The sequence below is a fragment of the Solanum verrucosum genome, unplaced genomic scaffold, assembly GCF_900185275.1.
Source record: "Solanum verrucosum unplaced genomic scaffold, falcon-dt-bn FXZP01000154.1, whole genome shotgun sequence".
NCBI classification, from domain to species: domain Eukaryota; kingdom Viridiplantae; phylum Streptophyta; class Magnoliopsida; order Solanales; family Solanaceae; genus Solanum; species Solanum verrucosum.
This window is the reverse complement of record NW_026020217.1, coordinates 1,214,368-1,228,176: the sequence shown is the minus strand read 5'-3', so window position 1 is coordinate 1,228,176 and position 13,809 is coordinate 1,214,368. Positions and strand designations below refer to the sequence as shown.

Sequence of the window (13,809 nt, the reverse complement as noted above, 5' to 3'; positions counted from 1 at the left end):
TTTATCTTAGCCTTGTTCCATTTTAACCCTTGAACTCCATTTTTTATGTTCCATTTTAACACGAAATACTATTTTTATGATTTATTTATTTTTATATATATTCTTCAATTGCAACTTCTTATTTTAAATCGACATGTGTCATTTAATTTTAGTTAAAAAATGAAAAATTAACAAAAAATAATTCTTTTTAAAAAATAATAATTTCTTTTTAAGAGTGTTATGTATTTTTGTGTGAAAAATAATTGACGAAATTGTGTTGATTTTCTTTCTTTAAAATCACTGACAACCTTATAACAAAGTCAGTCGAGTTGTAACATTGTTTAGTAGTGTTATTAGCAATGAACAAGAGTCTTTTTTTAGTAGTGTTATTAACTAAGTCAATCGAGTCTTTTTGAAGATGGGTTTTTTTATTCGTATTGATTTATATTAAAAATTAAAAGTGAGTATTTGCATTAAATTTAGATAGCCTAGATGATAAGAAAAAATAAATAAGTAGTGTTATTTAATTTGATTGAATGTTTAAGAAAGAAAATCAAAGAACTTTCGTCAATTTATTTTCATGCAAAAATACAGAGAAATATCAAAAAATAATATTATTATTTGAAAATTTTTATGTTCATTCGCAAATGTTTAATTTTTTTAATTAACAGGCACACGTCTATATGTGTTTGGTGTGTATGTATATATGTATGTATGTATCACTACAACAAATATGATATTTAGCTACGAAATTATTAGTCACAACATAAAATTTGTCACTAATTGTTCATTTTTTGTGACAAAATTTATATTTTGTGTTTAAATACACAAGTCACTCTAATTAGTGACAAAACACAAAATTTTCGTAACTAAAATTTTGTCCCCAAAAGTTTCCCACCAAAAATGAGTTGGCGCCATTTATTGAGCAACATTAGCCACAAATTTTAAGTTATTAGTGACATATTATTTTGTCTCTAATAATTAATTTTATTTGTGAAAAATTATTTTTTGTCTTAAAATAATTTAAGATTTAGACACGAAATTTTTTTTGTCAACAATGTTAATAAGTATATAGAATAATTATTGATAGTTAATTGTACTATTTTGAGTTCATAAAATGTAATTTCCATATTCTTAATTTAGATAATTCAAAATAATTAAAGGAAATCCAAAATGATTTAACAGAAATGCTAAAATTGATTCCCATCCCATTCCAAAACCGGTAAACCCTAGGGGTGTGTATCGGTCGGTTCGGTTCGGTTATAAGTATTATCGGTTCGGTTTATCGGTTTTCGATTTTTAAATATGCTAAACCGATAACCAAACCAATAAGATATTTGTTATCGGTTTTCGGTTTATCGGTTTTAGGTCTTTAACGGTTCGGTTTTCGGTTTAACCAATAAGAAAATGTTTTCAAAAACAAATATATGACTTATCCAATAATTTGACGCGATACGCATACATCGAAATAATCATTCCAAACGGGACAACAAGGACCAACTTGTTGTATTTTGGTCATCACAACAAAGACTTGGTCAATTTTCGATCACCGTAATATATAAAACAAGGTCCCCTTTATGCAATAAAGAGAATCAAATGAGGCCATGCTTATGGTAACTAAATGAAGTTCTTATGTTATTTTTCTAAAAAAAAACACAATCTGAATTCTTGACGTTAATCAAATTGCAGATATTTACAATCGTGCAAAAGCTAATATTAGTCAATTATAAACTAACTAAAGTAAATAAATAATACTAAAAAGTAAAACCTAAAGGTTAAATAACTAAAAGTAGAGAGGAGAGTTAATTGTTAAGTAGTGCTAATTATTGCGTAGGGTTTTTATATTTTTAGTCTAATATACTACTAATTATATTAATATTTTTTGTTTAATATATTATATATATGTATAACTAAAAATTAAAATAGTAAATTATTATATTCTTAATGGGTTATCGGTTAACCCAATAACCCAATAGTAAAAACCAATAACGAACTGATAATCCAATAATTTTTTTTTGTAAAACCATTAAATAACCGTTAACCCAATAACCCAATAACAATAAACCAATAACACTTTTTTCGGTTCGGTTTATCGGTCGGTTCGGTTTTTGCACACCCCTAGTAAACCCTAACCATTCCACATGAAAGTCCCAATATTTTCCTATTCAGCCCCCAAAAATACTTCCGCCTCTCCCCAAGAGTACTCTAGGGTTTCTTTCACCTAGAGGCTCGTCAAAGTTAGGTCCAATAAAGTCGAACATAATTGATTCGCTTCCTCTACTGAGCCACCGATTTGTGATAAATCGGGCATAACATTCAATTGACGTGAAGTAGAAATTGACGATGATGATTTTGCCGGTAGAGAGAGTGATGATTAGAGCTTTTTCAGATGAAGAACTTCATTTCTAAGATTAGAAGTTGTTGAAGAATGACGACGGTAACACTGTTTTTTCTTTTCTTTTTCGTCAATATTTTATCAGTAGTTATTTACCCTCGGTTTTGAAAAACAAATCAGAGCTTCGTTTTGTCCTTGCTTCTCATTGCTACTTTCTTATTCAATTTTATCTTTGTTTTCTATTTTAGGATTTCAGTAAAGAGGAGCACCGAATTCTACCAACAATTCTTTAATGGAGTGCTCAACAGTTGTTGATGTCCTCTGCCTCATCGCAGGTCAGTTCGATATTCAAGTGGTGAGGTAACTTATGGATGATGCAGAATCCTTCTCACGGTACAATTGTTTCTAATCTAGAAGTTAGTTTTTGTTATCATTCTCAGCTTACACCTTCTATCTATGTATCAAATGTAGGAAATGGAATGTTCCAGATTAGGCCAATCGTATAAGAGACTGATATATGATCATACTGAAAGAAAAATAAGGGAAATGTGGAATGTAGTTGGTGTTTTTTCTTGTGAGTTCAAATTACCCTTCAACTAGATTTAGGAAGTGGATACATCCATTTTTTGTCATCACTTTTTGATGACTTCTATGTTTTAGACTTTATTAAACTCACCGTCGTTTTAGAATCCTTAATAGGATGTCATCCGTAATTCATTTTTAAGATCAATCAAACTCATTTTTACTTCAGTTAGGAAGAATATGTTGTCATTTACAAACCAGAGTGAAATTGTTGTAATTTTCCCTCTGTTTTATTTTTAATTGAGATATGTTATTATTAATGTTAGTCTTAGGTTAATTTAGGAAAAGATGAAGTAATGGGAGTAGCTTAGGATGACTTGTTTTATATAGATTCACTTCTAGAAATCCTAGATTCACCTCTGAGTAAGATAGATTTGAAAGGCATGAACAAGTCACATTAGTCGCTGGGAGATTTTGTATTAGAAAAAGTCTTGGCTCACTACATACTCTGTGTAATTATTCTTTAGAAACATTCATTAAATATTTTAATCAACTTCTCTGGCTTCAATATTAGACAAAGACTAATACAAAAGACAAAATCTTATACTTAGATAACTGTTATTGCTCTTTAAAGACTAATATATACATTGCACTGCTTGCTTTTTAAAGACTACATTGATTCTGCTTGTTTTTCAAAGACTACATTGATTTATATGATCACCAAATATGTGAGAAAAATTTGAAATCCTTGTGACTGAATATATGAGCTTGTTCTGCATAGTGACTAATGCACAAGCTGGAAAGCTTTCATTTTGAGTGACTTCCTTCAGAGTTTTTTTCAAGATCTTCTCATAGTTCAACACACAACATATCTTTATCTTTTCTTCTTCACATAAATCATTTATATGTACCTGTTAAGAAAATCAAGGACTTAACTTCTATGCACTACAAGTGTAAAAAATATTTACACAAACAAATCACTTATAAATATTTACACAAACAGATTACTACCATGTGAAATTCATGAATTATTTTTTATCGCTTTCCAATTTTTTCATGTATTCTATACTAGTATGGGCTACTCTCTGCATCCTGAATGGGAAACTGTTGGTTTTGTTATTTGGAACTTTACCCATGATAAGCCATCACTCTTAAGTATAGCACTTCATGTGTTTGTTGTACTGTAAGTATAGATCTTCACCCATGGTAAGCTTACATCCTGCTTTTTTTATGTACTTAATTACTAACTCAATAATTAGCCTACATTTTTATTGCATATAATGCAATAAAGGTAAACTGTTTCCTAACCTTCATAAAAGTTTGAGGATGATCAATGACATGGTGTACTTTTTGTCAATGCCACTGTAATTGGAATGTATGAATTACTTTTTTTGCAGATGAAACTACCTTTCTGGATATGAAGAATGAGTGCTTTCTTTTTTCAAGACACTGGATAGAAGTTCAAATATCATTAAGGAGTTTACTGAAGTTCTACTCATGCATAATTTAAAATGAGAAGTTCTATGAAGGTAAATATAGTTTGTGTTACATATGAAAACTAATGTATGGTTGTGCTGAATATTGTTTCTTCCAGATGTGTTTCATGTAGAAAAGCTACAGAATTGATAGTCAAAGATTTTTTACAAAGCTGATTGCTTTTGTCTAGTATCTCAACAACCACTAAACTTAATATAGTTGGATGGTTATATGAATGTTAACACAATTGTTGTACTCAACTTGTGAATTCCTAGTATCTATAGACTATGGTGAACTGTTGTACTCAAGTTTAGAGCATTTAATTTTGGCTACTTGTAGGCACATACAAAAGTGTCCTTCCAAACGTAACTTTTTTGTCTTCCTGCCCTATGATTTGAATTCAGGTTTCGGTTATATTCTTAATTAGTTGTGGCATTTCATGTGAAAGTTCTTCTACACATACTATTTTCATGATGTGTGACTAATAAATGTATTCAATAGGGGCCTCCCTTTCAAGATACTGAGTATGAGGAATGGTATAGCCTCACAAACCCCAGCTTTGCTGGTAGAGTTATTAATTTCTTTTATTGTTCCTTCTTGATGATATAATTAAAACTTATTATTTGGTATACAGAAAAAACACATTGTGTGAAGGCTTAGAACTAGAGTCTACCATATGTGAATATTAATAGGCAACATTGATTGAAACTAAATTAGGAAATGTTGTCTACTGTGATAAGAAGACATCTAACTCTACTGTATAATTAAACTCACCGTCGTTTTAGAATCCTTAATAGGATGTCATCCGTAGTTCATTTTTAAGATCAATCAAACTCATTTTTACTTCAGTTAGGAAGAATATGTTGTCATTTACAAACCAAAGTGAAATTGTTGTAATTTTCCCTCTGTTTTATTTTTAATTGAGATATGTTATTATTAATGTTAGTCTTAGGTTAATTTAGGAAAAGATGAAGTAATGGGAGTAGCTTAGGATGACTTGTTTTGTATAGATTCACTTCTAGAAATCCTAGATTCACCTCTGAGTAAGATAGATTTGAAAGGCATGAACAAGTCACATTAGTCGCTGGGAGATTTTGTATTAGAAAAAGTCTTGGCTCACTACATACTCTGTAATTATTCTTTAGAAACATTCATTAAATATTTTAATCAACTTCTCTGGCTTCAATATTAGACAAAGACTAATACAAAAGACAAAATCTTATACTTAGATAACTGTTATTGCTCTTTAAAGACTAATATATACATTGCACTGCTTACTTTTTAAAGACTACATTGAATTAGTGTATTGAATTAGAACTTGAACTTGAACTTAGAATTTGAAGTTAAACTTAGAACTTGAACTTGAACTTGAACTTGAACTTAAACTTAGTTATTGAAGTTGAACTTAGAATTTGAACATGAACTTGAAATTAGAACTTGAACTTGAAATTATAAATTGAACTTGAACTTAGAACTTGAAATTAGAATTTGAACTTAGTTTTGGTTTGGGGGAGAATTTGTGGGACACAAGTAATACGTTATTACTTGTGTGAACCTCCCATGTATTCCAAGTGAATTGGTTGAGGTTATTTCTCTCTATATTTTGTACTCTCATAATTATATAGTGGATTGCTCATCTCCTTTGTGCATGGATGTAGATCGATTGACTGAACCACGTTAAATCGTTGTGTCTTTTGGTATATTTTTCGTCTGTCTTCTTACAATTATAAAAAAAAAAAATCAAGTGCTACACCATTTTTATCCGGAATAAATTAAACAAAGTGTCAACTCATCAAACGAATCCAATCAAATTTAGCACAATTACATCCAAATCAGTTATTAATAGGTACAAGCTTTTTTCTTCTTCTTTTTTTTTTTGCTGATTTTTTGAATTTCTTTTATTGTGCAATTTTTTCTTCCAATGAGTATACAATGTAGCTCAAAATGGATAATTATACGGCTAAAATAAAGTTCTAGGTAATTAAAGAACAAAAATTAACGTCGAACCTTCATGACTTTAATTGTATGGAAATACTAGTGCTTCAACCATTGTGTTCATCAACTCCAGCTAGATCTTGCAGTTCTTGTTTTAATTTTCAAAGTGGACTCCGGAGTTCCCCCAAACACATCAACAGGACTTCAAACAATGAAGTAATTCAGCCCACATGAAGCGGTTCAAGAGAATTCTAGGGAACACGTTGATATATTTATACGTGAACCATATTGTGCTCATCCTCTCTAGCTAGTACTCTTGCATTTCTACTTGTTTATATAATTTTTAAAGTGAACCCGGGAGTTCCCCCAAACACTTCAATAGGGCTTCAAACAACAAAGTAAGCCCTCATGAAGTGGTCAAGGGAACTCTAGGGAACACCTTGATAGCCTACTGTTTGCTCCAATGAATATTTCTTGTATTCACACTTACTCCTCCGTTTTTGGACTTTGCACGTCTTTTAAGATATAATGACCACTATGAATATTTTATATAATATTTATATCAAATGATGTTTAGTTTTAATTTAGATCTACTAAGGGAATGATTACTGGAACAACTACATTATTAGATATATATATCTATACCATATATATTAATTCTACCTATATTTTCAAATAATTACGTAGCTTATCACTAATTAAGTGTTTTCTACCAAAATTTGAGGAAGACACCTAGAAACATGTATTTCTGCTACTAGCTATAATAAAATAGGGAGAGAGGCGAACTAGATAGTCATGTATCCCAGATTCATGTGAAGCGTGCTAAATACATATATATGTATGTATCTTATGCGACTCGCATGTATCTGGATATCGATATATAGGAGCATGGTGAGCGAGATGGGAGAAAGGCGAGGAAAGCGAGCGAGATTTGTCTATGTCTCTCAGATACATGTGAATTCACTTGGATACATAGCTAACTATGCTTTGATAAGATCATCCCACGTGATTTAAAGTTGAAGTTAAATCTTTGTACAGATTTTCATAAACAAATACTGATTTAAAATCAAAACTTGAAATCAAGCTTTCAAATTCTATGATTAAACGCCTACTTAAGATAGTAATTAATATCCTTTTTGACACCAAAAATTGAAAAGAGGTAAAAAAAAAATGCATTTTGGTCAGGTTGAACCAAGTCTGAATTGTGTGTGAAATTCAAGAAATAGAATCACATTTTGTAACAAGTGACCACAAAATCTATCTACTCATGCATATGATACATATAACTCAAAGGGGCATTGTGAAATAAAAGAATCAAACAAGTACACATAATAGCATTTTATTCGTATACACATAAATCGCATTTCAAAGTGTTTTTTTACCCAACTTACGTACAATCAACAGTAAAAGTAAAATGTTTCATTTATCAAACCAAAATAAATTCAAATAAAAATATTTAAGGACACCTACACTTGCCATATTTTTATTTAGACAATTAACTTAGGATTCTCTATTATCGTTAGGAGTACAAGTTGGGCAACCTATGTTCCTATCAAACAATTTTTTCATACAATTTAAGTGTAACATATTTTGCAACTCTTAGTTGAAACAGCTTGTGCCATGACATGACTATCATTTTCATTTATTTGCTTGTATATGTGTGACATGTTAATCTTAACACCAAGTCCCAATACGTAGCGATCATCAACGAGCACAGAACAATGGCTATATTTATGTGTCAATTCGATCAACTAATCAACGATCACTTTGCATTCGAAGATCAATGGAACTTGACAATTTCTTAACTGGTCGTGTATGACTTGATGTGTCGTACAAAAGATGTCCCATTTCGAAAATAAATTGAATTACTACTAATTCAAACGTAAAAGAATGAGGGAAATTTTTGGGGTTTATTTCAGGCCACCCTAAGGTGTAATACAAGTTAGACTCTTCATAAGCAAAAGTCTCCATGGTAAATTAACTTGATTAAAAGATTGTTAGATGGGTTAGGAATTTATAGATATGAATCCTAAACTTTCTCTGAAAAGGATTTAAGTGTTTTACTATAATTAAATCTAATTAAACTTGGTTTAATAATAGTTAACATGTACGTTTTCTAACTTGCTATTGTAGTTGACAAATTTAAGGTTATTCTATGTTGAAGCAAAATGTGTGAATGGAAAATGAAGAATTGTGATTTTTATGAAGAGTTGTGACTTTTCTGATCAAGAATTGCGACTTTTCGAAAGGTTGTAACATTTTCGAAGGATTGTGATTTTTTCCGAAAAGTCACTTTCGAAAAAGTTGCGACTTTTTAGAAAGATTGTGAATTTTCCAAAGGGTTGTGACCTTTTGGACAATAAGCACTTACTTACACTACCCATTGTTGTCTATAAATAGAGGAATTTTCTCTCATTTTTTTAAATACGAAATATCTGAACTAATTCTTATAAATCTTCTGCACAACAAAATGTATTTTTTCAATTCTAAAAAGGTAAAAAGGGCTTTAGAGTTTAGATGATGCAATGTTTCCTAAGTAAGTGTTAGAAGTCGGATGAGAATATTATGAAACTAACTATATTGTACTTAATTATCACTCATTCTTATTATCAAATGATAATAATCACTCTATTAACAAGAATTACTTTGAGCTAGTTGACAGTGGCGTTTACCAAACATTTTTTTGGGGTAGAATGGTCCTTAAGGTTTCATTAAAGTCAATGTACGATAAAGTAAGAAAAACTAAAAATATGTACAAACTTACGGTCTACCACTTGAATTTCATAAAGCGGTCAAGAAAACTCTAAGAAACACCTTGATAGAGATATATACGTGAACTATTATGCTCATCATCTCTAGCCAATACTCTTGCACTTCTACATGTTTTTGTAATTTTCAAAGTGAACCCGGGAGTTCCCCCAAACTCTTGAGAAGGGCTTCTAACAACAATGTAAGCCCTCATGAAGCAGTCAAGGGAACACCTTGATAGATTTATACGTGAACTATTGTGTTCATCGTCTACAACCAATACTCTTGTTGTCTTATACTTCTATTCGCTTGTGGTAAATTTCAAAGTGAGCCCGGGAGTTCCCCCAAACACTTCAGCAGGGCATCTAACATCAAAGGAAGCCCTCATGAAGCGGTCAAGGGAACTCTAGGGAACACCTTGATAGATTATAAATACGTGAACCATTGTGTTCATCATCTACAACCAATACTCTTGCACTTCTATTCGTTTGTGTAAATTTCAAAGCGAGTCCCGGAGTTCCCCCAAACACTTCAACAAGGCTTTTCAAACAACAATGTAAACCCTAATGAAGTGGTCAAGGAAACTCTAGGGAACACCTTGATAAACTTAAAAACCATTTTTGTTCATCATCTCCAACTAGTTAGTAGTATACTCTTGCATTTCTACTTGTTTGTTTGATGTTGTTACAACATACATTCCTATTTATAACATTGTTTTGCTAAAAAATTCCATGCCAAATGTGAAAGTGGGGTTTGAATTAGTATATGGGGTGACACTATATTGAATGTGGCTACAAATATGGGTAATATTAAAGTTTGAGAATATATCAGGAAAAAAGTAATTCCTTCTTGTCTTTTCATCTCATATTGTACTTTTTCTCTTCTACTTTTCATCTGTTCAAGTTTGGGTAATGACTTCACTTGCTAATTCTTATACCAAAGTTTTAACTTATGATATTAAAAATTTGTTTAACTTAGTAGTTTTTCATTTGTATTTTCTTTAATTCGATTATTATTATATAATTTTTCAGAATTTTTTTATATATATCAAATTTCTTTTAAATACATTTAAAGAAATATACAAATTCACATCGTAATTGACTTTTGTGCGATGGAGGGGGTGAATATTTTTATAAAGATATTCCAGATAGCTTGTCCAGTTTGCTTTATGATTGATAAAATAAAAAAATGTCAACAAAAAAGATATAACATTCATCAGTCAATTTTATTTGTGCATGAAATGTTCTCTCTTTATTTTGGTAACTAATAGATTAGACATGTAATTAGATCAGAGAATTCTTCTACATCTTTTGTAAATTGTTGAAAAGAATAGAAAGAATATTAGATGACCATTTATATTTATATTTGCCTTCACTTGGATAACAATGAAGACCAGGTTCAATATTTAAATCTCAAGGAGTATATTCTTAGCATTATGAGCCTAATTGCTTGTTCCAAGAAATATTTCTTGTATCCATAATTACTCCTCCGTTAAATTTGCACGTTTCTTAAGAAATAATGATTAATATAAGTATTTTATATACTTAATATTCATATTAATTGGCGTTTAGTTTTAATTTAGATTTACTAGGGAAATGATTAATGGCAAAACTACTTATTAGACACACATTCTATACCATATATACTAAACTAGGGTGCATAGCCGCGCTTCACGCGAGGGTTAAAAGATATGTGTTAGAATATTTTTTCTTGTAGATTAATTATATCATTATATTAGCCGACCGTATCATTATCTCTTTATTTGAAATGATACATGCTCTATTAAAAAATTACTTTATTTTCCATTGCACTGAATGGGGAATTGTTAGTATGTTTTGATGGTCCTCCTTGCTTTTTATTAAGATGCCAAATAGATTGAACTTTTATATTGTAATATCTATCATGAATACTTTTGTGAATGTGTTTGAAATGTTTTTCAATGTAAAATAACAGTAAAAATATAAAGAAATACATCAACAACGTCCTATCATTTGTTATTAGATTGATTTTTAGAAATTATATTCTCTAATAAAAAAATATTTCATCTCCCTATTACATTGAAACCAATTCATGAAAAACGTCATGTCATTCTTCTCTGTGTATATATTTTTTCAATCGCTTTTGTTCCTTTCTGAAATATGCAATTCGATATTGCATAATATTTCCATACATCACTTTAATCGCTTTGCTTGATTTTTCAATTGCATCAGTATTTAACAATAAATATTTTGTTAATTGTATATAAGTACAACTTAATATAGTTATGAATATTACCATTAATATTTTACCTTTGACATTTCTCTGAACTAATTTGTTGGGGATGATCCATGATATTTTTTTATCCATTGTAGTACTTTTGCTTTCAGCGAAATGTGACCTTACAAGAGTAGAAAGTCCAAAGCTATTCAAACAGATAATTTAAATAATGGAAGTAGGCACCCCTTCCCCTGGAGAACTTCAAAGGATATGAATGTACAAGGAGTAATGTTAATAGAAGTAAAAGCTTATGCAACCACACATGCTCCCAAATAATTTTTCTGATTGACAATAGAAACTCGCAGCTGCTACTCTCGCTCCTATGCAATAGCTCGCAAACCACATAGGAGAGGTAACCCACACAGGAGAGGTAACCCACACTAGGCAAGTCCGATGCGATGAGCTCGACCCAAATTCGTTGGACCCGTGCTTAGCATGGGCATATTATATCTAGTATATATATATATTCAAAATTTACCATGTAAGAAAGAAGGTAAATGGAAAAAAAGTTTAAAAAAATGTAACAAAATAGGTTTGTTCCTTCTAACTTAATCAGCATCTATAATGTTGTCTTAGGGGCTTTGAGAGTTTTGGTTTGGGGGAGAATTTGTGGGACACAAGTAATATGTTATTACGTGAGTGAACCTCCCATGTATTCCGAGAGAATTGGTTGAGGTTATTTTCTCTATATTTTGTACTCTCATATTTATATAGTGGATTGCCCATCTCCTTTGTGGATGTAAGTCGATTGACCAAGCCACTTTAAATCGTTGTGTCTTTTGGTATAATAATTTCTCGTTTGTCTTCTTCTTCCTTTTTTGCTGATTTTTTGAATTTCTTTTATTGTGCAATTTTTTCTTCCAATGAGTATACAATATTGTAGCTCAAAATGGATAATTATACGGCTAAAATAAAGTTCTAGGTAATTAAAGAACAAAAATTAACGTCGAATCTTCATGACTTTAATTGTATGGAAATACTAGTGCTTCAACCATTGTGTTCATCAACTCCAGCTAGATCTTGCAGTTCTTGTTTTAATTTTCAAAGTGGACTCCGGAGTTCCCCCAAACACTTCAACAGGGATTCAAACAATGAAGTAATTCAGCCCACATGAAGCGGTTCAAGGGAACTCTAGGGAACACGTTGATTTATTTATACGTGAACCATATTGTGCTCATCCTCTCTAGCTATTACTCTTGCATTTCTACTTGTTTATATCATTTTCAAAGTGAACCCGGGAGTTCCCCCAAACACTTCAGTAGGGCTTCAAACAGCAAAGTAAGCCCTCATGAAGTGGTCAAGGGAACTCTAGGGAACACCTTGATAGATTTATACGTAAAATATTGTGTTCATTATCCACAATCAGTACTCTCAAACTTCTATTTGTTTGTGTAAAATTTCAAAGTGAGCCCAGGAGTTCCCCCAAACACTTCAACAGGGCATCAAACAACAAGTAAGCCCTAGTGAAGCGGTCAAGGGAACTCTAGGGAATACCTTGATAGACTTGAAAACCATTTTTGTTAATCATCTCCACCTAGCTAGCAGTACTCTAGCTTGCATTCCTACTTGTTTGTTTAGTTTGTCACAACATACATTCCTATTTATAACATTGTTTTTATCAGAAAATTCCATCCCAAATGTGAAAGTGAGGTTTGAACTAGGATATGGGGTGACACTATATTGAATGTGGCTACAAATATGGGTAATATTAAAGTTTGAGAATATATGAAAAGGTAATTCCTTCTCCAGATCCTTGTTTTTTTTTTTTTTTTTTTTGAAATTCTCCAGATCCTTGTCTCTTTACATCTCATATTGTACCTTTTCCTCCTCCTTTTTTTCATGTCTTAAAGTTTGGGTGCATGATGGCTTCCCTTGCTAATTCTTATACCAAAGTTTGAACTTATGATATTTAAAATTCATATAATTTACTAGCTTTTAATTTGTATAGTACTACATCTGGTCCTTATATCTTCTACTTTTTATCATTAATTATTTTCTTTAATTCGACTATTATTATACAATTTTTCAGAATTTTTTTAAATATGTTAAATTTCTTTTAAATACATTTAAAAACCCATATGCAAATTCACATCGCGATATTTAAATACTTTGACTCTTGTGCGGCGGAGGGGTGTGTATATTTTTTTTAAAAATATACTAGATATCTTGTGCTATTTACTTTATGATTGATAAAATAAAAGGTTTCAACAAAAAAATAACGTTCATGAGTCAATTTTATTTGTGCATGGAATGTTCTCCTTTTATTTTGGTAGCTAAAAGCTTAGACATGTAATTAGATCAGAGAATTCTTCTACATCTTTTGTAAATTATATTGTTGAAAAGAACAGAAAGAATATTTGCCTTCACTTGGATAACAATGAAGACCAGGTTCAATATTAAAATCTCAAGGAGTATATTCTTAGCTTTAGGAGCCTATTGTTTGTTACAAGGAGTATTTCTTGTATTTATACTTACTCCTCAGTTTTTGGACTTTGCACGTCTTTTAAGATATAATGATCAATATGAATATTATATACAATATTCATATTAATTGATGT

At 30.8% G+C, this 13,809-nt stretch overlaps 1 long non-coding RNA gene across 1 annotated transcript in view; it reads right to left on the bottom strand.

Moving 5' to 3' along the window:
- Window positions 1–13,809, bottom strand: part of LOC125830758 (uncharacterized) — a 187,194-nt gene that overhangs the window by 137,979 nt on the left and 35,406 nt on the right. The window contains exon 2 of the long non-coding RNA XR_007443158.1: window positions 6,602–6,686. This is a non-coding gene — a long non-coding RNA (uncharacterized LOC125830758). The remainder of the gene's footprint in view (window positions 1–6,601; window positions 6,687–13,809) is intronic.